The following is a 21,585-nucleotide window of genomic DNA, read 5'->3' on the forward strand; positions in this document are numbered from 1 at the left end:
AATACAATTATGGTGCAATGTTACTAATGTAAATACTGAGAAGGTGTGGGAGAGGGAATTAAAGGTGCCCTTTATACTGACACATGAGAGGCCACACTTTCTCAAATTGAAAGACACAATTGAGAGAACTTGTCACATTATCTATCTGATCATCACTAGTTTGGGGAATAGTACAGCATCTCATGGAATTAATAGATATTAAATCCAAAATCTGACTTAACCATCAGATCACACAGCTTTTTTCTTTTTCCTACTAGAAACAATGGCAAAAATTTTTATTGCTAGTATTTAACTTTTTAAAGTGCAGGTATAGTATTTATGGTTTATCTTGCTTGCAAAAGACTGTAATTACAGATTCGTTTAATTTGAGTAACCTCTGTGTTAGAAGAGTTACATAGTTTTCAGTGAGAAAGTCACAGATAACAATAAGGCATCTGGGAGTAGGGCTAAAAAATGTCAAACTCTTAAAATACCAAGGTAGGGAACTCTTCTCTGGTCTCAAAACATCTGCTAGTGGCCTAATATAAGGTAAAATTGCGTTTCCACCTTGTAAATAAGTGCACTGCATATTACGAATAAAATATAGATATTTCAGGAAATCTCACCTTTCACAAATTTTACCCCCATCTCATGTCTCTGTTCCTTTAAATCTGCTAGTAGTAATTTGTCTCTTAATCTCCAGAGAATTTCAAAAATATCTTCCAGAGCTTTTTATAAAAGTGAGCCAGGAGTAACCTACTGGTTATTTACAAGTCAGGAAGGAGTAACATGTTACAACAGTTTAGTGAGACTTCCACCCAGCAAGGCAACCAAGAATCTGTATTTGTTTGAATGGAACAAGTTGCACACTGGGAGAAATGAGACCCCAGAATCACAGGAATGGGGAAGGTACTAGAAGGGGTAGAGGGAACATCTCTCACCACTACTTCACATTGAGTTTGAAACCAGTTCTGCTTTCCATAGTGGTTGAAGGTTACAATTACAACCCAATCTCACTGATTCAGTTTGGTAATCGCTTTATGGTACTGGGCTAGGAGGGATGGGTTTGGATTCAGACAGACCTAGAGTACTGTCCTTTATCTTTACATAAATAAATGAAACCTTTGGAAGTTCATTTTCCTAACCTGATTGTTGCTTATAGTTATTAACATTGATCGTTGCTTATAGTTATTAACATCGAAGAAGACAATGAATGAGGTGGCAACTAGTTTTTGATCTTCAGCATGTAATAACATTCCCTTTGCTTAAGGCAGAGGGTGTCTGGAACTGGTAGCTGCCATTATCAATAGTGAGGTCTTGTTCTTTTAAGTACAGATTCAAGAGGAAAGGTAGTTTTACTCTGGGCACATACTATGTTTGAATATCTGTTATTTAAACTCAATTTCATCTCATGAACAAATGATTTTATATACATTTTGGTATTTAATGGAAAACTTCAGTTTTTATGGTATCCTTCCCATATGTCCTGCCTCACCCTGTGGTGGTTATCACTGTGCTTCTCTACCCAGAGCAGCTGTCTGAGATCATGATATTTTGGAATGCAGTTTGACTCACAGACATCAGTAGAAGTACACTAGAACAGACCCAGAGTGGTACGAGAAGTGCGCATAAAATGCCACACAATGATATTATGTCACTTGGTTTCAGATCAGGTAAGCTTAATTACATTTCAAATGAAAAAGGCCTGAAGTTCTGTTAGAGTTATGGTCTCATGTTAATTTTCTCCACTCTGCTCTTCTGAAACCCATGATGTTTGGAGAAAGCTAAGCTGTCAGCTTCTAAAGATTTTATTTATTTATCAGAGAGAGAGAGAGGGGGAGAGAGCGAGCACAGGCAGACAGAATGGCAGGCAGAGGCAGAGGGAGAAGCAGGCTCCCTGCTGAGCAAGGAGTCCGATGTGGGACTCGATCCCAGGATCGCTGGGATCATGACCCGAGCCGAAGGCAGCTGCCTAACCAACTGAGCCACCCAGGCGTCCCAACTGTCAGCTTCTAAAAGATGAACTGGGGAATGGAGATATTTGTTGAAAGAAATAGGGAGATTGAATTCTTATTATTTTTTCAGAAAAAATACAAGGTCTTTGTATACATTTAATCAGAAAAAGTGATGTTTAAGTTATTTTTAGAGTCCATTGATTCTAAGAAACCCTCTCTGGTCACACAGGTAACATGGGGAAGAACCAAGATATGGTCAAAGTTCCATTAGGCCATTTCCTGGAAATATGTTAATCTCTGCTGAGTCCACCTGCAGACGAGAATGGAAACACACACACACACACATTTACTCACCAACATGTGGGAACTTACATCACTTGGGATTTGAATATTAGGGCTGGTGTAACTTTGCCAGTGACATGACCCACACCATTCAAATAAAACACTCCCTTTCTAGAATACATCCTCAAACAAAAGTTAACTTGCTTCTAATACCATGAAGGTTTGCAGGTTGTGCTCTCCCTACCTCAGAGGCAGATTGAAAGGACTTGAACAGCATAAATGCTTATGAGAAGAGTCAAATTAATTATCTTGCCAAATCCCTTAGTTTCAGTAATATGATTGCAAGGGATTCTCCCATTTATTTTCTTTTTAACTTTTTATGTTACAATTTGTGATTATGAAAGTCCTCATGAATTATTGTGATATTTCAACAGTTGTGTATGAAGCCTGGAGAAACATGCCAACATTAAACAACTCAAATCACCCTTAAAGTTAAGTTTATGTAATTCTAAACCTGGATTCAGCAAACTGTGGTCCACAGGAAAAATCTGGCCTTCTGCCTATGCCTGGAAGTGTTTCTTTTGGTAACCCAGTCATTCTCATTCATTTATGTGCCATCCTTTTGACTTTCATGTTACAAAGACAAAGCTGAGTCATTGTAACAGAGCTGTATGGCCCGAACCTAAAATTATTACTGTGTGTTTTTTTATAGAAAAAGTTTGGCAGCTCCTGAATGTATATAAAAAGTATTTCTGATTTTCATATTGGCAATTGGATATACAATTAATGTTAAAATAACAGATAATTTAATCTTTCTGAAATAATTATGTTTAATCTAGTCTTAGTTACATGAAAGTAAACTTCAGATAATTTTACTTAACTTTTTATTTTCTTCATTTATAATTTGTATATTGTCTATGAAATTGAATAGAAATATTGAATATTTTGGAAGAAAACATTTTAATTAGCAATAGTTGCACCTCAGAGAAGCCTCATTGGCTATGATACTGCCACTGCACGAAGCTAGAAGAAAATATTTTAAACATTAAAAATAATTTTGATTTTTAAAAACTTTTAAATCAGCTATATTAATTTTTGATTAAAATACATTCAGATTTTTTACCCTTTGAATATAGTTACCTTTTATATTTAATTCTTTAAATCACTGAGAATGAGTACAGGTGCAGTTCAAGAGAAATAAAAAATATGCAGGAAAGAGCAAAAGGTGAAAAGAAAAACAGAAATTTTGACAAAATGATGTATTTTATCAAGATGGGAGGTACAGCATAATTATTAAGGAGTTTCTTGGCTTTATTGATAACTTTGTTTATTTAGGTTTCTAGTATCTGGGCTTTCACCTGTGCTCTTGTCCAATAAATGCCCTGATCAGTCTGAAGCTGAACAGGAACCAGCTGCTTTGCAGTTTCTGGATCTGGATAAGTCATCCTAATTTTCATTAGCTTGTCTGTCTGCTCCAGTGAACCCACCCTAATCCTGGCAGGCTTGTTGATCAAAAGGCAGAGAATCTCTTACCTTCTCATTGACAGTCATACTTGACATTTGGAGCTATCGTCAAAGATATGATTGGTCCTAACACTTCATAGTTTCCTTGTTTTTCCATAATTATGCACCTGCTATTTGGGCAAAGGCAGTGTTATTTTTAGCAACTAGGATTTATACAGCCTTTCTGACTGAAGTGTTAACCTGTGATTGAAAAGTCATGTTTTCGGAGAAAATATGCAATAGTATAAAACATTTAAATTAATGTATCTTGTTTCTTAGGAATGCTCTAAAAAGCACATGCAACAATTTTCTCCAGCAAATGAAATTAAACTTCTGTCTATTCATTTCAGCCTTAGGAGGAAATGACTGGATTCATTTTAACCAAATATAGATGGTGAAATTAAAATACAGGCCATAGTTATTTGCAAAATTTACCCAACTGAGGGAGGGGCACATTGGAAAGCATATCAACAAGACAGGCAGTCATGCTTCAGGAGTGAAACAGAGGTAAGAGAGATCTTTGTGATTTCTGCAATGAAGGGATACGCCTTAGGTAGATGACAGTGTGAACCAAGAAAAAGCAAATAGCTTGGAAATTGCAGCAGCTCACGTTCAAGACTGAACTTGCAAATGAACTTCCTCATTATAACCCAGAGTGAGGCAGTTGAGTTTATTTACTTAACAATTAATGTTTCTTCCCAGCAACCCTTACAAGTGTAGGTTTCCAATAAGGACATTTTAGAACTACATGTGCACACGCTGTCTGATGTACTTTGAACAACTCCATTAAACTATAAGCTTTTCTTAAAGATTTTCTGAAATCCTCTCCATTGGATAGCTTACCTACTTCTACCTCTAGCTGGGCTCTGAAGCTTTGTACTGATTTAACTCAATCAAAACATACATAGCCTTTTTACTTTAGGGATATGTTTTCCTCCTTGTCTAAGCAAGTGCTTCCTGGCTGTCTCAAGTGCTCATAAAGGCTGTTTGTCTCCTCAGCACAAGGCACACTGTGAGTCTAACTCATAAACTAAAACGTGGGTTGTTTTCCTGTTTGTTTCTGATGGCTCTTTTGTTCAAACACGATAAAGACCAAAGAAGTTCCATCTGTGTATATCCACTTTTTGCTTGACATCTCTGAGGCTCAAAAATATTTAAAATGAGAGACATCTAGGGGGCTCTGGGAGTTAAGCGTCTGCTTTAGGCTCAGATCATGATCCCAGGTTCTGGGATGGAGCCACTCATTCATCTCCCTGCTCAGCGGGGAGTCTGCTTCTCCCTCTCCCTCTGCCTGCCAGTCAACCTGCTTATGCTCTCTTTCTCTTTGTTAAATAAATAAGCAATCTTTAAACTATTTTTTAAAATGAACTTGGCAATCCCTTCTTATTTCACTCCCTATCTCTATATTTAATTGGCCTGTTTACTAGTCTCTGCACTCACTTTAATTCAGGAAACGTTCATTGTTCAATGTAAATTCCACTTTGCCCATTCTTTTCATCTCTGTTGTCTTGACCTTATTTAGCCAAAGTTTGCATCATCTTCATCTTACAGGATGGCAGTTGCCTCCAAACTGGTTGCTGGCTTCTAATTTGGCTCCCTTTCAGCCTATTTTCCCTATGGCAGTCAGATTGTTTAAAAAAAAAAAAAAAAAAAATCTTTGACTTTCAGTGTCTATCACCTTTCTGTGAGACCCTCAACACTGAAGTAGACTCCAACACTTTCCTGCTTCAGATTCTACATCTTCTCTAACTTAATCTCAGACATTCCTCCCTTTTGGAATTATGCTCTGGCGGCACTGGCTTTCCTCACGGCATTTATTCTTGACATGCAGCACAAACCTAGACTAGCCTAAGTCTCCCAGTGTAAAGTGGATTCTCCCTTGTGCCATTTTGTCTCTCTCACCCTGTTCTTTTTTTTTTATAGCACTCATTATAATTCTCAGTGATATATTTTTGTTTGCTAATTTGTTTATGGTCTTTCTTCTCTATTTAATTCTAAGCTCCGGGACACCTGGGTGGCTCAGTTGGTTAAGCAGCTGCCTTCGGCTCAGGTCATGATCCCAGCATCCTGGGATCGAGTCCCACATCGGGCTCCTTGCTCCGCAGGGAGCCTGCTTCTCCCTCTGACTCTGCCTTCCACTCTGTCTGCCTGTGCTCGCTCTCACTTGCTCTCTCTCTGACAAATAAATAAATAAAATGTTAAAAAATAATAATAATAATAATTCTAAGCTCCAAGAAGGCATTGACCAATTATTTTTTTGTTTGAAACTACAGTTTTTGCTAGATCTTACTTTATATAGTGTCTGACCCATTGTAGGCCCATAATAAATAGTGAATGCATAACTGATACATTGAATCGAATGAATTGAATAAATTAACCCATAAACTATTTGGAGGGAAAACAGATGAGAAAATCTTTAATACTGCCTTGAAGGAACATTTTTCTTCCAGGGAAGGAGTTAAAATAGAATTAATATCCACCTGATAGATAAAGGTTAGGTCAGATAGATAAAGGTTATATCTGTGATGTTCAACATATCTAAGGAAGAGGTTGAAAGGGGACTCAATAATGATCATAGTTATATCTGGAGAGGTTTTTTGGGACTCAGTTTGATGGTGTTAAAGTATTTGAATTTTAGGTTATAGGGGAGTAAAGGTTTTTGATTTTTTTGTTTTTTTTTTTTAAGATTTTATTTATTTATTTGACAGAGATCACAAGTAGGCAGAAAGGCAGGCAAAGAGAGAGGAGGAAGCAGGCTCCCCGCGGAGAAGAGAGCCTGATGTGGGGCTTGGTCATAGGACCCCGGGATCACGACCTGAGCCAAAGACAGAGGCACTGAGCCACCCAGGCCCCCCGGGGAGTAAAGATTTGTTTTTCTTAATTAGCAGACTGATATGGTCATATCTGTGTGTGTGTTTGAGCAGAGCAAGGGATTAGTTTGAGCAGGCAAATGAACGGAAGTAGATGGGACTATTTAGCAGGACACTGAAGTAGTTTAGAAAGAGACCATGAGACGGTCTGTCAAAGAGTAGCATTAAGTCGAATTGACATCACAATAATGTAGGAGGAAAGAATGAATCAACAATGAATGCAGATTTCTGAGTGATATCCGAAGCAGTTTAATGTTTATAAACACACACACATAGGTCTTCCTCAATTTACAACAGGGTAATGTCCTGATAAACCCATTCTAAGTTGAAAACATTGTAAGTCAAAAACACCCACTTAATACACCTTGCCTATTGAACATCATAACTTATTCTGGCCGACATTAAGTGTGCTCAGAGCCCTTACGTAAACCTACAGCTGGGCAAAACCATCTAACACAAAGCCCATCTTATAACAAAGTATTGAGTGTCTCACGCAATGTGGTGGATACTATACTGAAAGTGAGAAGCGGAACAGTTTTAAGTGTATCTACTGTTCACCCTGTGGCTGGCTGTCACTGGCCAGCATCACAAGACAGTACAATTTATGCCATATGTCACTAGCCTGAGAAAAAAATCAAAATTTAAAATGCAAAGTATGGTTTCTACTAAATTCACATGACTTTCAAACCATTATAAAGTTGAAAAATCATTAAGTTGAACCATCTTAAGTTGGGACCATGCATATTTTTCAGATAAATTGATATGTGTCATAATTAAGCAACATAGTTTTATGCATATTTAAAATACTGTCTCCAACTGATACTTCAGTAGCTGAGTTTCTTCATTCAGTTTCCCCCTGCTATTTCCACCAGAGCCGAGTCCTTGTGCCTGCTACCCTGTGGACCCCACTGGGATGGATGAGAACACCGATCTCTCAAAGAAATATTGACCTAGTAGCAAGAAAATCATTGCCTCTTAGAAAAATGAATGAATGATAATATTAGACACACTTTCATCCTTACCATATAAATATCTATAAAACTCCTGGTTAAATCATCTAGTTGACAATGGGGATAAACACACTAAGCAAAGGGTCGAGTCATTTTAAATTTACAGGGAATCAGCCACAGCCAAAATTTTGGTGTCCAGTTGAATAGCCTAATTATTAAACAAAGCAAATATTTGTTTATCCAAAGAAAATAAGATGACAAGGGGAAAATATATAACCAAGCTGATATTACTCCACAGAAAAAGTCAATCGGTCAGTGTTTACATACAGTTTAAATTTTGAAGTTTATACAAACTCCTTAATAATTCCATCCAGAGTATTGCCTGGCTCATGAGCGGCTAAGAATTATACACCTTTCATAAAAGCAATCGCAGTTCGTTTTTTGAGAACATATCTTTGTAGATTACTAACAGTGGGGGAATGCAACCGGCCTTCCTATTCCACTCCATGCCTCATTCCCACTTCGAAGCTGTTACTACTTAGACTAGTTTATAACCTTGAACTGCTAAGAATTGATTAGACTACATTAATGAGGTACCTTACTTTACAGACAGTGATGGAGAGAAAGAAAAAAAAAAGTCTTTAAGGGTTTCCAGATAGTGAACTTAAATTAGCCTTAATCTTTAACAAGCAATGATTTATATATTTTCTTAAACATATTTGCAGTCCTAGAAAGGTTCATGTTGGTTTGTTATGTTCTGAGAAAATAGGCTTTTCATCAATTTGATTCAACCAGCAGAATGCCCATAAATTGGAGAAAGTAGAGCCTTGGGGTAATGATGCATTACACTTAGGCTACTACAAAACTATCCTGAGCATTCAGATTTATCACATAGGAGGAGTTACTATATCTTGTTATGGTATTATCCAAGACAACCAAACCTCCTAATAAATTTCTGAACTGTTTCAAATCCAGAAAGCAGACCATACAATCTAGAATGTTGTATTCTAATACTTGAAGAGATTCACTCTAGAAAGGAAGCAATTTGTCTTTAAAATAGGCCTTACCTACCAGATTACACAGATATGAGTTAGTTTTGAAAACTTTGCCAGCTCTCAAGCACGTATAATAAACTAAAAATAGAAATAAGTCGGTCTTGAAAGCTGACATGCCTATCAGCAACAAAATTCTGCAGTGGTTTTGCAATATGTTCAGCAGCTAAAATAAAAATGGCATGTTTGCCCAGTGCATTTTGAAAATATAATAACTTACAGCATCTCTTTGGTGTTGATTGAGCTGATGACAGAATGGCAACAATTATGCAGGTGTTCTTTAGTCCATAATGACATTGACAGAGGGAAAATATGTTCATCACTGGGGCTGAGGTGTCCTGACATTCCCAGATACATACATTAGAGATACCAGACTTTACTCTTAGTTTTGAAACTGTATTTTTTTTTTTTTTTGGAGGAATGGGATTACACAAAATCATAGTTACTGAGAAAATAGAAGTAAATCTTTAAGAAAACTTATGAACAATATTCCCTTTAATGTATATTTCATGAAATTAGAGACGATAATTTATATGACAAAAATATAAGAAATGCAAATTCAGTCTAGCTTTTACTTGCAATTTGTAAGAGCCGTTTATAAAATCTCTTTGAAATGCTATTTTGCATACCTCATGTATTACCCAGCCCAAGGTTCTACTTGAAAATGACATCATGGCATAGTTGTTGAAAGGTGGGAAGTGTGTTTTCCATGTTATAATCCTCAAAGATTTGAGATTTATCTAGTGAATCCATATGTGAAGATTTTTGTCAATTCTACAATGCTATGCAAATAAAAGAAATTAGCACAATTTCCCCTTGGCTTCCTCTACATAAGTATTATTAAAAAATCAGTGGGTTAAATATCACTCAACAGAGTCAGTTTTCTGTGATAGGTATGAATTTTAATATGTGTTGGGGTATGTGTGTGTAGTTGTTGTTCAGGATTACTTCTTCCCACTCCTCATGTGTACATGCGGATGGCCTGCCTCAAAGTAACACAGCTGGTCTTCTGTTCTACTCCTTCCCATGCCATCCTATGAGGAGAAGAGAGTAGTCTACAGTTCTTAATTGGATGGACCTATTCTACTAATGTGCTTAAACGACTGCTTTAAATCACTGGACAGGTGAACTACCCAAGGTCTGGACTTGGTAGGATAGAATGGGGAAATCAAGAGGGTCTAGGAGCTCATTGGCCACACCCTTCGCCACACTGTACAGCTTAGATTTTATTAGTGATAATGGTGACACATTGATGTCTACATTTCTGTTACCTGTGTTTCTCAATATAGTGCAGACTGGGACAAGAGGAATATAATTTACTTGAAGAGTAAGACCGATCATAATAACCAACAGATCACAACAAAATTACTTCAAATTGCTTCTCTACTATCTGATTCATTTATTTTTCCACAAAGTAGAATCAGCACCGTGCAGATCTTCCTACAGAGTTGTGTATGTATACATTCACACATAAAACTTGCTGCTGTGTTTTTTTTCCCATTTCCTCTAGTCCTAAATCAAAATAAAATGGATAAATTATAAATATAACATCAATACAAGTAATGACCTGTGTTCTTACTTCTAGCTGATTCTTGCTTCCTGACTCCATTTCTTTTTTTTCCATTTTGTAAAACAAAACAAAACAAAAACAAAAAACCTATCAACTATTAAAAGACCAAGTAGTACAAAGTTCACCTGAATAACTATTTTATTTCACTCTACTTGGAAAATATGATTGAATAATTTGGCTTACCTTTGAAAGATGTTCTTAAAAACTCTTAAGCCCACCTGAAACTCTAAACATCATCTCCATGGGCAATGACACCAGCGGTTCTTACTAATAAAAACTGCTTTATGGGCAAGCAGGTCTCCCATCACCAGAGGTCAAACTCCTTTGATTCTATTTTAGAGCTTGGTAGAGGCAATAAAATAGTTTCTTTACAGATGAGTACAAAGAGGAAATATAATAAATTGTGCATGTTTTGTTAATTATTTTGGCTTGACATTTAGTATTGGCAAACAGTAAATTTGTAATTAACTGGTTTTGTCTTAATCTCCTTTAGTTTAGGATATTTCCCTTAGTTTAAGATATCTCCCTTTGTTTAAGACACACTTTTAATGTCTTACATTAGCATAATGCTTTGTACTTTTCAAAGGACTTCTAAACACATTTTTTTCATTTCATAATCAGAGAGTGGAGTACTCTTTTCATTTTATATGGATGCACACAGAGATAAGAAGAAATTAAGGGAATTCCTCAAGGGTCCATGACTACACCAGGACAAATGTTAAGAAATCTCTCTGAGTCTATTTCATGGAATGAGACTTGCCTTAGAACATCCCAGGACTATTGGCTAAATTAGCCTTAAGCATAAAAATGTAAGCATTTTGTTGAATGTTTTGAGCGTTGGTTTGATTTTGAGCAAGGTTAATTGATTAGTTGGGGTAAAGTGGAGAGTGAAGCAGCTGAGCCCATCTGGTGTCAGCTGATAAGAACCACACCACACATTCAATTTCCCTGGAAAGGGAGGAGCTGCCCTCTGCTTGACAGCCCCGTAATGTGCTCCTGCCTCTTCCACCTAATGTCACCACAGGGAGCCCCTGATGGAAACAGTCTCTCTCCACTGACAGAAGAAAGAAGGTGGATTTGTGATTTAAGGAGACCTTTAGGATGCTGAAAGAAGCTCTATTCCTCTCGTCCTCCATTAGTGCTCACTGACTACTGACTGTGAAACTGTGGGGCGGACATCCTGCCTTGAGAAACTCTCTTTGCATCTTTTGGAGCAAAAAGCATCAAATAAAATAAACTTATGTGTTTCACCCAAAAGCCTATATGTAGGTGTACTTTTTTTTTTCTTTAGCCATGTTCATACATGTACATATATACTTATGGAAGAGATGAGTCTGAGCAGCAAACATTATTGTGGGTCTAATGCTTTTAGCTTCATTTCAAAAGGGAACACAAAAATGCTCAGATGACTAAAATACTCTTTAAGGTGAAGACATAGTCTAACAGGTCTGAAGAATGTTAATCTAGACCATACTTTGAAAGTTTAATGTACAGAGGAGTCAGTGAGGGATCTTGTTAAAATGCGGATTCTGAATCAGGATATCTGATGGGTTTTATAAGTCTGTCTTTCTAATGAGCTCCCATGTGATAATAATTCTTCTGGTCTTCAGACTGTACTTTGACTAATAAGTGTGTAAATTACAGACTGATGGAATGGAAAACAAAAACAAACACAAATCTTTGACTCCTCACAGTTTACTTGCAAGTAAATTTTGCTTTCCCATTTTGGATTTGCTTTCTTGTTTTCTTCTGGAAATCTTAAAAAACATTAACATCCCTGAGGTCACACTTACCAGGTTTTTCTTTTTTCCTGCTTGAACACAACATAAAAATTTTTTAAAATCATCTCTCTATATACATATATAAGTGGCATTTAAGTTGGCATATTTATCCAGTAAATGGTTTATAAATATTAACATTTATTACTAAGCATCTATTACTTGGGCTGTGGACTAAAATTTTGTGTTTTGTAAATTTAGTTCCATCCACAATTTTCTTAGTTCCATAAGTAGCCATTAAACCTCAGAGTCCCCACCAGGGAAATGGGGATATATATTTAGGATAAGTGAGGAGAATATGGTCCCATGTCTAGCCATCCATACATATGTTTCAGCCACTGTGTAAATTGCAAAGCTCACCTGTCTCATGACCAGGAAGGAAGTAGATAAGAAGACAGCCTGTCCCCCTCATGAGACCAGGACAGATTTCCTAAACATTTTTCATGTTTTGAATTCTATTGAAAAACACTTGAATGAGGACTCTGGTTAGAGGCTTTTCCCTTCAGCTATGCAATACTGTTCACTAAAGTTTTGCCTACTCAGAACACTTCATTCATTTGGCATATGAATGTTAAGTGCACGATCACCAGGAGATGCAAAGATGGAAAGAGTCCTCTAACCTCACGTTGTTACAGTCAGAGTTGCAAGCAGCAGGCAGTTACATGGGAAGAACTGAGATAATGTCTCTCTCTAGCAGATTATACATGATATACAGCAGGAATCCACAAGGAAGGGACAAATTCATGACATCTTAAGGAAGATGCAGTGTTAAAACTGGTGCATTAAGACTGAGCATAGAGGAATGAAGGCCAGGCAGGCCAGCTGAGGTTGGGGGAGAAGAGTAGGAGATGGATGAGAACATCCCAAGCAGAGGAGGTGGCGTATTCAAAAGGCAAGGCTGCTGTATTACAGAATGTGACTTACTTAGGGAATTTGAATGTCATTCAGAAATGATGGAGGGTGATGTGTGAGGGGGAAGGGGGGAGAGGTGAGGTTAGGTACATAGGCAGTACCACAATATGAAAAATCGGTCATCTTAAAAAAAAAAAGTTTAGATTGTTAAATCGAAAGAAGCCATTTAAAATTTCAGCATTTATAATATTACAGCCTCATATTAAAATGAATCTCATATAATGTCTCTTCTCAGCAAAACTAAATATGTGAATAAACTTTTTGTAACATTCCTGAGTTTTTCACACGGATGGGCTTAACATTACAAATTAAAAGATTCCCAGTTTCTATCCATCATTCTTCCTACCTACTTTCTACCTTTTGCATGTGCCTCTCAGGTAAGCAAAGAACGTGCAATCTTCTTGTACTTCAAGCCTGTATTTCTCTATTCTCTTGGTTTCCTTGCTTTGTGAGTAGAAGGAACCATATTTCTATTGGTATTACCATCAGTGCCTCTTCTCTCCTACTACAGGTCTAAGATGTAACATATTCATTACTCTATCCTTTCTTCAAGCATCATAGTTACTTACATATCAGATAATCAAAACTCCTCTAAACATTTGCATTACTCAGATTGATGTTCTGAGATACCTATATGTGGACATCTCATTGTGACCTGAGTATCAGAGCTATGGATTTGACCCTTCATTAATAATGCCAAGGGCAAGGGGAAAAGGTGGGAATGTGCAGATATTTACCAAGTATTGGCTGGCAATATACCCTGAGTAATTTTCTTTGAGCACTTAAAAACACAGAATGAATCTCCTTTGGCAATCTTGCGATACTAGCTTTTTAAAATGCATGCCTTGGAAAACTACTGTAAGTTCAAATTAATTACAGAAAGAGCATGCATTACCAGTTCTACTGTGAGTATCAGGAAGTCTTTCTTTTTTCTGAAATTACAGATTTGGAAGAGAAGGTATTTATGTAACACAGAATTACTGAAACAATATTTTCTTTAGAAATTAAAGTAGTGTTTATTCTCTTTGCAAACAGTTTACGATGGGAACATCTTTTAAGTGATGTGCATTACAGTCTTGTAAACAGACATCATTAAATGTAGCGCTTGGTAGGATTCTCAAATTTTAACTCGAAGTGTTGGCAAAATGTGGCATGATGTGGTTGTTTCTTCAAATTGACTCAAACGCTTAGGTAGAAATTTGTGATGAAAACTTTTGATTTGGCAGTGTTAAGTAAGCAAAATGCCTCTTAGCATGGTTAGACAATGTTGCCTTTTATAAGTATCCTATGCTGCCTGATATCTCCTTTTTTCTTTAGTAGCATACGGTTCTTGAATTAAAAAACATCTTTCTAAAGGCCTTTTCAGCTTAGCTCTGCTTCGTTGGCCATACCTCCACGTGCAGAGAAAGGATTTGGGGACATATTTGACAACTGAGCATCTCGACAGGAACATAAAGGGTGAATATCTGATATCTATATGATACATGAATCAACAGAAGAAAAAAAACTATCATAATTATGAATATATTTTTAAACTAGAGAAAGCATGAGAAAGGGCTGATTTCTGAAGATTGTTTATTCTATAAATATGCTTATATACACACAACACCATCCTAACGTATGATCTGTGACAACAATCTCTAAAAGGGCTCAGAGAGAACATGGGAAATTTCTGATCCATGTTCTCGTCTGAAAAGTGCTACCAGCGCAAATTTGCTGCCTTGTCCTACAGCTCCGATTCTCTTCTCCTGGTTCAGAATAGAGCAGCCTACAGGGAATTCTGAGATATGGATCATTTTTGTTCCCAATTCTCATCACGATTCGTCAAATATAATTAAATTAGTGACAAAGAACAGTTGTTCTCAATGTCCCCAAGTCCCAAAATGGACTAGATTAAAATATGAGGTAGAATTTTTCTGGCTTCACTTGTTCTCTTCCCCACTCCACAAACAGATAATTTTATGTTCCTTTTCAATAATACCCTACAACCCCCCATCCTACTCAAATTTCCCTAGCGATCATGATCTGTTTCCAAAACCTAGGCACCTATCATCATATTATTTCTTTGTTCTTTTTCATGTGTAAAGTATATGGAGGAGGCGCAAAGACTATAAAAACTTAATCCGGGCTATCTGGTCATTATGTCAAATTTCAATGGAGTCCTTGGGTTATACATTTTTCATGGCTTTTTCGTCCTTTATTATTTCCTCAAAAATAATTCTATAATTCCACTTTTGTCAAGTAGTCCCTCTATTTCCACTAGGTTTCAGGAAATAGTCTCATTTTCTACACTGTTCACTATTAACTGTCAGGTATATTGTTAACTAATTCGAACATATCCTAAGGTAAACACTATTATTATTAATTCAATTTTACAGATGAGGTGACTGCAAATAAAATTGTATGGTGTTTGGGAAATACTATTCTCTTAATATCCTTTTTATTATCGTTTGCAATTCCCTATCTCCAAGTCAGAGCAGTGAAATTTACTGCCCTGGGGAAGGAAAAAGGTGGAAACCACCAAGAAGAAAACCGCTGTTAGTCAGCTTTGAACCTCATACCTTATATTTTTATTGCTTTAACTAGAAAATTGTGATAAAAAAGACCAGTCGAGAGAGACAAAATTTTTAAGAATTTCTCCTTTATATTCTTTTAATATATCTAGGGACAAGTTAGTGGACTTTATTTTAGCTATTTTTTAACCTGAAGTGTCAGAGCTATGAAAAGAACAGGAAGAAAAGCCTCAATTTCCAAGAAAATAACCCATGGGAATAAATATGTGTTGACCTCCATTTTCTGACTACTTCTGGCCTGAGTTCCAGAGAAGAGTCCTGTTAGGAAGATTCTCAATTTCTCAAGGACAAGAAGTCTTTTATTTCATTTTCTATTTGGGACTTTAACAAGAGTGTCCTTTTCCTGTGGTTGTACTGAAGCTGGCTTAGATTGTTTAGGGAGAAGATAAGGGCCTATTCAGCCTTCCTAAACCACCTTGGCTCTCTATAGTTGGAAAAGAGCTGTTCTATTACCATCCCAGTGGGGTGTGTGTGTCTGTGTGTGTGTGTGTGTGTGTGTGTGTGTGTGTGTGTATGTAAATGGGACAGGTAATGTGGCTATTAGCCTCCTGGCTATTGAGAATGTCAGAAGCAGATGTTGTAGGGGATTAAATAGCCCTAGAAAGGAGGTCTGAAGGACAGGCTTCCTAGACCAGATGTTAAAGAGACATCAGGGCAAATAGGAATATCAGTGGAATCAGTCAATGAAAAGACATGGATCATTTAAGAAGAGCATAGTCTAAATTAAGAACATAGATCATCATACCTCTAGCATACCTCTAAGAACATAGATCACACCTCTGCAAAGACTAGCAATGGTCCCAAGAATGTTGAATAGGTCTCATTGGGCTCCACTCTTAAATTTCATTTCCTTATATCCCATGCATTTTCGCCATCCTCTCATATACCCAGATAACATCTTAAAAAAGAAAGGAAAGTTGAAATTTCTTTTTAGGGTGGCAAAATGTTTAAAATTAGATGGTCTCGATTGTTTCACAGCCTTCTATACTGAAAACCAGTACATTATATACTTAAAATAAGTAAATTGTTTAGTATGTAGATTATATCTCAATAAAGCTGTTAAAAACAGATAAATATGCCTGGGGCAAATGATATACGTTAATAAAAATAATTAATTAAAAAAGTTTTAGAAAAGATAAATGTGATTATCTTGTAATCACTTGTATAGAATAAAGGCCATGGAGCAACTATTATTGAAAACTTATTTTGCATGAATAAAAGATTTGTAAATACATGTTAAAAATTAGTGCATAATAGTTGGAGGGGGGAAGGAAAGGTGGAAATGGGAATATTTCTGAAAGGATTACATTTAACTGAGTCATCTAGGTAGATATCAACATCCTAAAGAGATAAGCCAAATTGTTTAAATTGGCTGAGATTACCAGATCAGAATTCACCTAGATTCTCTCAACTCCAAAACATCCCTGCTCCTTGTCAGAGGGTTGGGGGCTAACAATAAGGATAATTTTAGTTATCGTGAATTAAAGAAGACATTTTTCTTTACATATCTAAGTGTAGTGTGAATAAATTTTCTTAAGAACTAGAGCCCACTATACTGTGAGCTCTGAGACCAAGGACCATGTCTTTTTGTTTACTGTGTACAGGATGAATGTCTGCTTCGTCAAATACCACACTTTGGGAAAGTAAAGGGAATTTAAAGAACTTGTTCTTTTTCCTTTAAGCAGAAACATAATCACGATTTTAAGAACTAAAACTTCCACTACGGATGATGAACCCATTCCCTTTCACCTTTCCTGGAGCCCTCATATTTCAACCCATTCTCCTTTGTTCCACGCAGCTCAATTCTGATTTCATTAGTGATTTTTCCTCTACGTCTATAAACATGCAAACATTGGCTTTTCTTGAAATAAGGAATAAAATGGAATGTATTTGAGTATTCTGACCCTTTGGGTCATCATTCAACTTCTGTCTCTTTCAAATATTTTAATTAAGATTTATAGTACCTGTATCCATGTCCGTACTTCTTTTTCTTTTGTGTTCTCACTACCATCAAAAATCTTGCCTAAGAACTAAGGACCAGTCTTTAGTGACTAAGGACACCATTGATTTCCTATTATTAAATTAAAGAGCATATTTCTGTTCTCCTTCCTCCTTGACATCTCCAGAAACCTTGATTCTGATCATACTTGCTTTATTTCATCTCTTACAGACTTAGTGAAATGCAGTTATCCTAATTCTCTTTCCACCTCTTTGTTACTTCTATTTTTTTTTTAATGCCTTTACCTTGTTTGCTTTTTACTCACTGAACACAGCCTTTCCATTTCGAAGGCTGTTTTATTAACTGCCTTCCAAATATTCTGTATATATGTCACCTCCAAAGCTATTAGTCCTCTAAAGACCATCACCGTGAGAGTTTAAGAGCACAGGGTTTGTAGTATACATGTCGAGGGTAGTTTTAGCTCAGCTATTTAATACAGTTATTAAATGGATAAGTTCTAATCTCTCTAAATATAACTTTCATTATCTATAGGGCTTGGATAATTATGTTTACATTAAACTGTTGGTTGATGATTTAAAACAACAAGACTTAGAAGTGGTACCAAAGGCTGGCATACAGTATATAGTAAAACATAGTAGCAATTTTTATTCTTGGTATTTTGAGGATTATTTCATGTTCCTTTTATTTTCCTACTAAACTCCTAAACATTCACTCGGGCTGGGTCAAACTCTTACCTCTTTGAAGATGAGTGTCATTTCTATTCTAGATTTAGGGCTTTATTTGCTCCACTGAGCAAATTTTTAAACATATATTATGCATTAATTACATCTTCATTTTGTACTGAAATTATTATTTGAAAGGTACTTCAGTTACATCATAAAAATGATCATCAAGGGCGCCTGGGTGGCTCAGTGGGTTAAGCCTCTGTCTTTGACTCAGGTCATGATCTCAGCATCCTGGGATCAAGTCCCATATCGGGCTCTCTGCTCAGCAGGGAGCCTGCTTCCCCACCCCCCTGCCTGCCTCTTTGCCTACTTGTGATCTCTTTCTCTCTGTCAAATAAATAAATAAAATCTTTAAAAAATGATCATCATATATACTGTATAAGAAGTGTAAGTTCTCACTCATCAAAGGTTCAGTATAAGAACCTTTCAATAGTATATAGCAGTTTTCTCCCTCTTAAATTTTGTACTATGGTGACAATACATTTTACTTTTGTGTATGTTATAAACCACACCATACATTTGTATTATTTTTGTTTAAGTAGCAAATCATGTTCTACAGATATTTATATAAAATAAAATTGTTATGTACTCACCAACACAGTTACCATTTCCAGTTCTCTTCTATCCTTTGTGAAGATCCATATTTCTATCTGGGGTAATTTTCTTTGTAAACTAAGGCCTTCCTTTGGTATTTTCTCAAGGGGTTCTGACTATTTTCATATATATGTGTGCAAAAGTCTTTATTTTTGTTGTTGTCATGTTTTGGAAAGATTATATAAATAGGTATAGAATTCTAGGTTGACAACACTTTTCTTTCTGTACATTAAACAAGTTACTTTCACATTGTTTCCAGGAAGAAATATGCTGTCATCCTTTTTTTCTATATATATAATGTGTATTTTGTCACTGTCTGCCTTTAAGAGCTTCTTTCACACTAATTTTGAGCAATTTGATTGAGATATATCTCATTGTCATTTTCTTCTGTGTCTTCCTTTAGAGTTTGCTGAGATTCTTGGATCTATAGATCTATAATCACACTGCAGTTTGGAAGATTTTCAACCTGTATTTCTTCAAATAATTATTCTGTGTCTCTTTCTTTCCTCTCTCTTTGGTGATTCCAATTATATGTATTTTAGGCCACTTGAAGTTTCACTCAGTTCTTTGATTTCTCTCTGCTTATTTTCCCTGCTGCGCTTTGAATAGTGTTATGTGCTATGCTACGAAGTTCATTTATCTTTTATTTTTTAAAGATTTTTTTAAATTTTTTATTTGATAGAGAGAGATCACAAGTAGGCAAAGAGGCAGGGAGAGAGAGTGAGAGGGAAGCAGGCTCCCTGCTGAGCAGAGAGCCGACACGAGACTCGATCCCAGGACCTTGGAATCATGACCTGAGCTGAAGGCTGCGGCTTAGCCCGCTGAGCCACCCAGGCATCCCATTCATCTTTTTAATGTAAATATATTGCTATTGGTTTGATTTCATTCAGTCCATGTTTCATTTTATGCATTGTAGTTTACCTCTCTATAAATTTACTTTTGGTATTTTATCTTCTACATCCTTACTGAACTTTTGTACATATAGACAAAAAGCATCCTGATATCTTTGCTAATTCTAACATCTGTTCTGATTTGTTTTCTACTGATTATTTTCCCCTCACATGGGTCCTATTTTCCATGTCTTTCTGGCAATTCTTATAATTTTTTATTGGATATCAGACTTTGTGACTTTAACTTGCTGTTTACAAGATAGTTTATATTTCTATAAATATTATTGAACTTCATTCTGAGATGTAGTTAAATTACTTGAAAACAGTTTTATCCTTTCAGATGTTATTATTTATTTATTTATTTATTTATTTTTATTTTTTCCCCCTTAGGTAGCACAGGAATAGCATCAGTATGAGGACAATTACTCTATATTACTGAAACAAAGTTTCTCTTCCCACATACTTGTGAACAATAGAATTTTTATTTCTCACTGTTAGAAACAAACATTATTCCTAGCTGTATAGGGGCACTGGGCACTAGTACCACTAATTCTTTAAGAGTGGTTCATTTTCTGGATTCAGGTAATCTCACATATCTTCTGGTCCAGCCTCAGCTGAATTCCAGACAGGAAAATTCTGTAGATCACTGAATTTCTATCTTTGTGCACTTTCTCTTATAGTCTACATGTGAACGCTTACTATCTTGGTGTCCCCAGACTCAGCTGTCTGACCTCAACTTTGCCTGCATTCTTACTTATAGGATTTGAAATGCTTTCTAGGCAGTACGTTTCCTGTCTCTCAGGGGTCACTTTCCTTTATTGACAGATGTTCATTGTCTTGACAATTGTTGTCTCTTATATCTTATCTGGAGTTTGATTTTTCAGGTAGGAATACCTTGACCTGTTCCTTCATCTTGACCAGAATTATAAATCCTCCTTAATTGTGTTTTGACTTATCCTAATTTAAATTCATCAAGATTATTGAGTCAGGATTTAAATGTAGTATCCTGGCTGAAAGCTAAGTATTTCTTAATATAAATTTGCATAATTTATAAGAATTTAACATTATACACATTATAGCACTTATCTAAACAACACACATACATATACTATACACACACACAACTAACTGCATGTATGTGTATATATGTATATTCTTCAAATTGAGTGATATGTTGCTAATTTGATTCATTTTTTCATTTAGTCATATATTCATTTATTTCCTTTTTTGTACATATGAGAGATACCTGCTTTATGTTCATCATGCTAATGAAAATGAGAAAAACAGTAAGTTTTCTGCCCTTTAGGATCTTATTTTAAAACAAACTATTCAATAAAGTAATATATTTCATTCTTTTTATTTTCCCTATACAAGATCCTTGTATACTGGGGCTCAGAAGACAGTTAAGCATTCATTGAAAATGTAATTTTAAATTAAAAAAAAAAGATTCTCAGATAAACAAGGTCTTAAAATGTTAATTCTCTGTGTTTGTATTTAGAAACAGACCCTATTTTCCTATGTATATAAAATTCAAGGGGTTTGAAATTGCTCTTAATGTGAATAAAAGTTAGCTTAATTACTAAGATACTGATTCTACATGCCACCTCTCCACATACCCACATTCTTCGAAGATCCTGTGTTTTTTCTATGAATTTGTTGATACTTAATGAATTCCAGTATTTCTTAAGCCAGCTCTTTTCTCCCAATGATACAATTTCAAGTTTATGCTCACATTTTCTGTTTCTGTTATTTCTTAAGTCATTTGTTACAAGCATGAAATAATAAATAATTTATTTTTTTAAGATTTTTTTTTTTAAAGATTTTTTTTTTTTTTTTTTTTTTTTTTTTTTTGTCAGAGAGAGAGCGAGCGAGAGCGAACACAGGCAGACAGAGTGGAAGGCAGAGTCAGAGGGAGAAGCAGGCTCCCCGCGGAGCAAGGAGCCCGATGCGGGACTCGATCCCAGGATGCTCATGACCTGAGCCGAAGGCAGC

This window comes from Mustela nivalis, assembly GCF_964662115.1.
Source record: "Mustela nivalis genome assembly, chromosome: 1".
Classification (NCBI taxonomy): Eukaryota; Metazoa; Chordata; class Mammalia; order Carnivora; family Mustelidae; genus Mustela; species Mustela nivalis.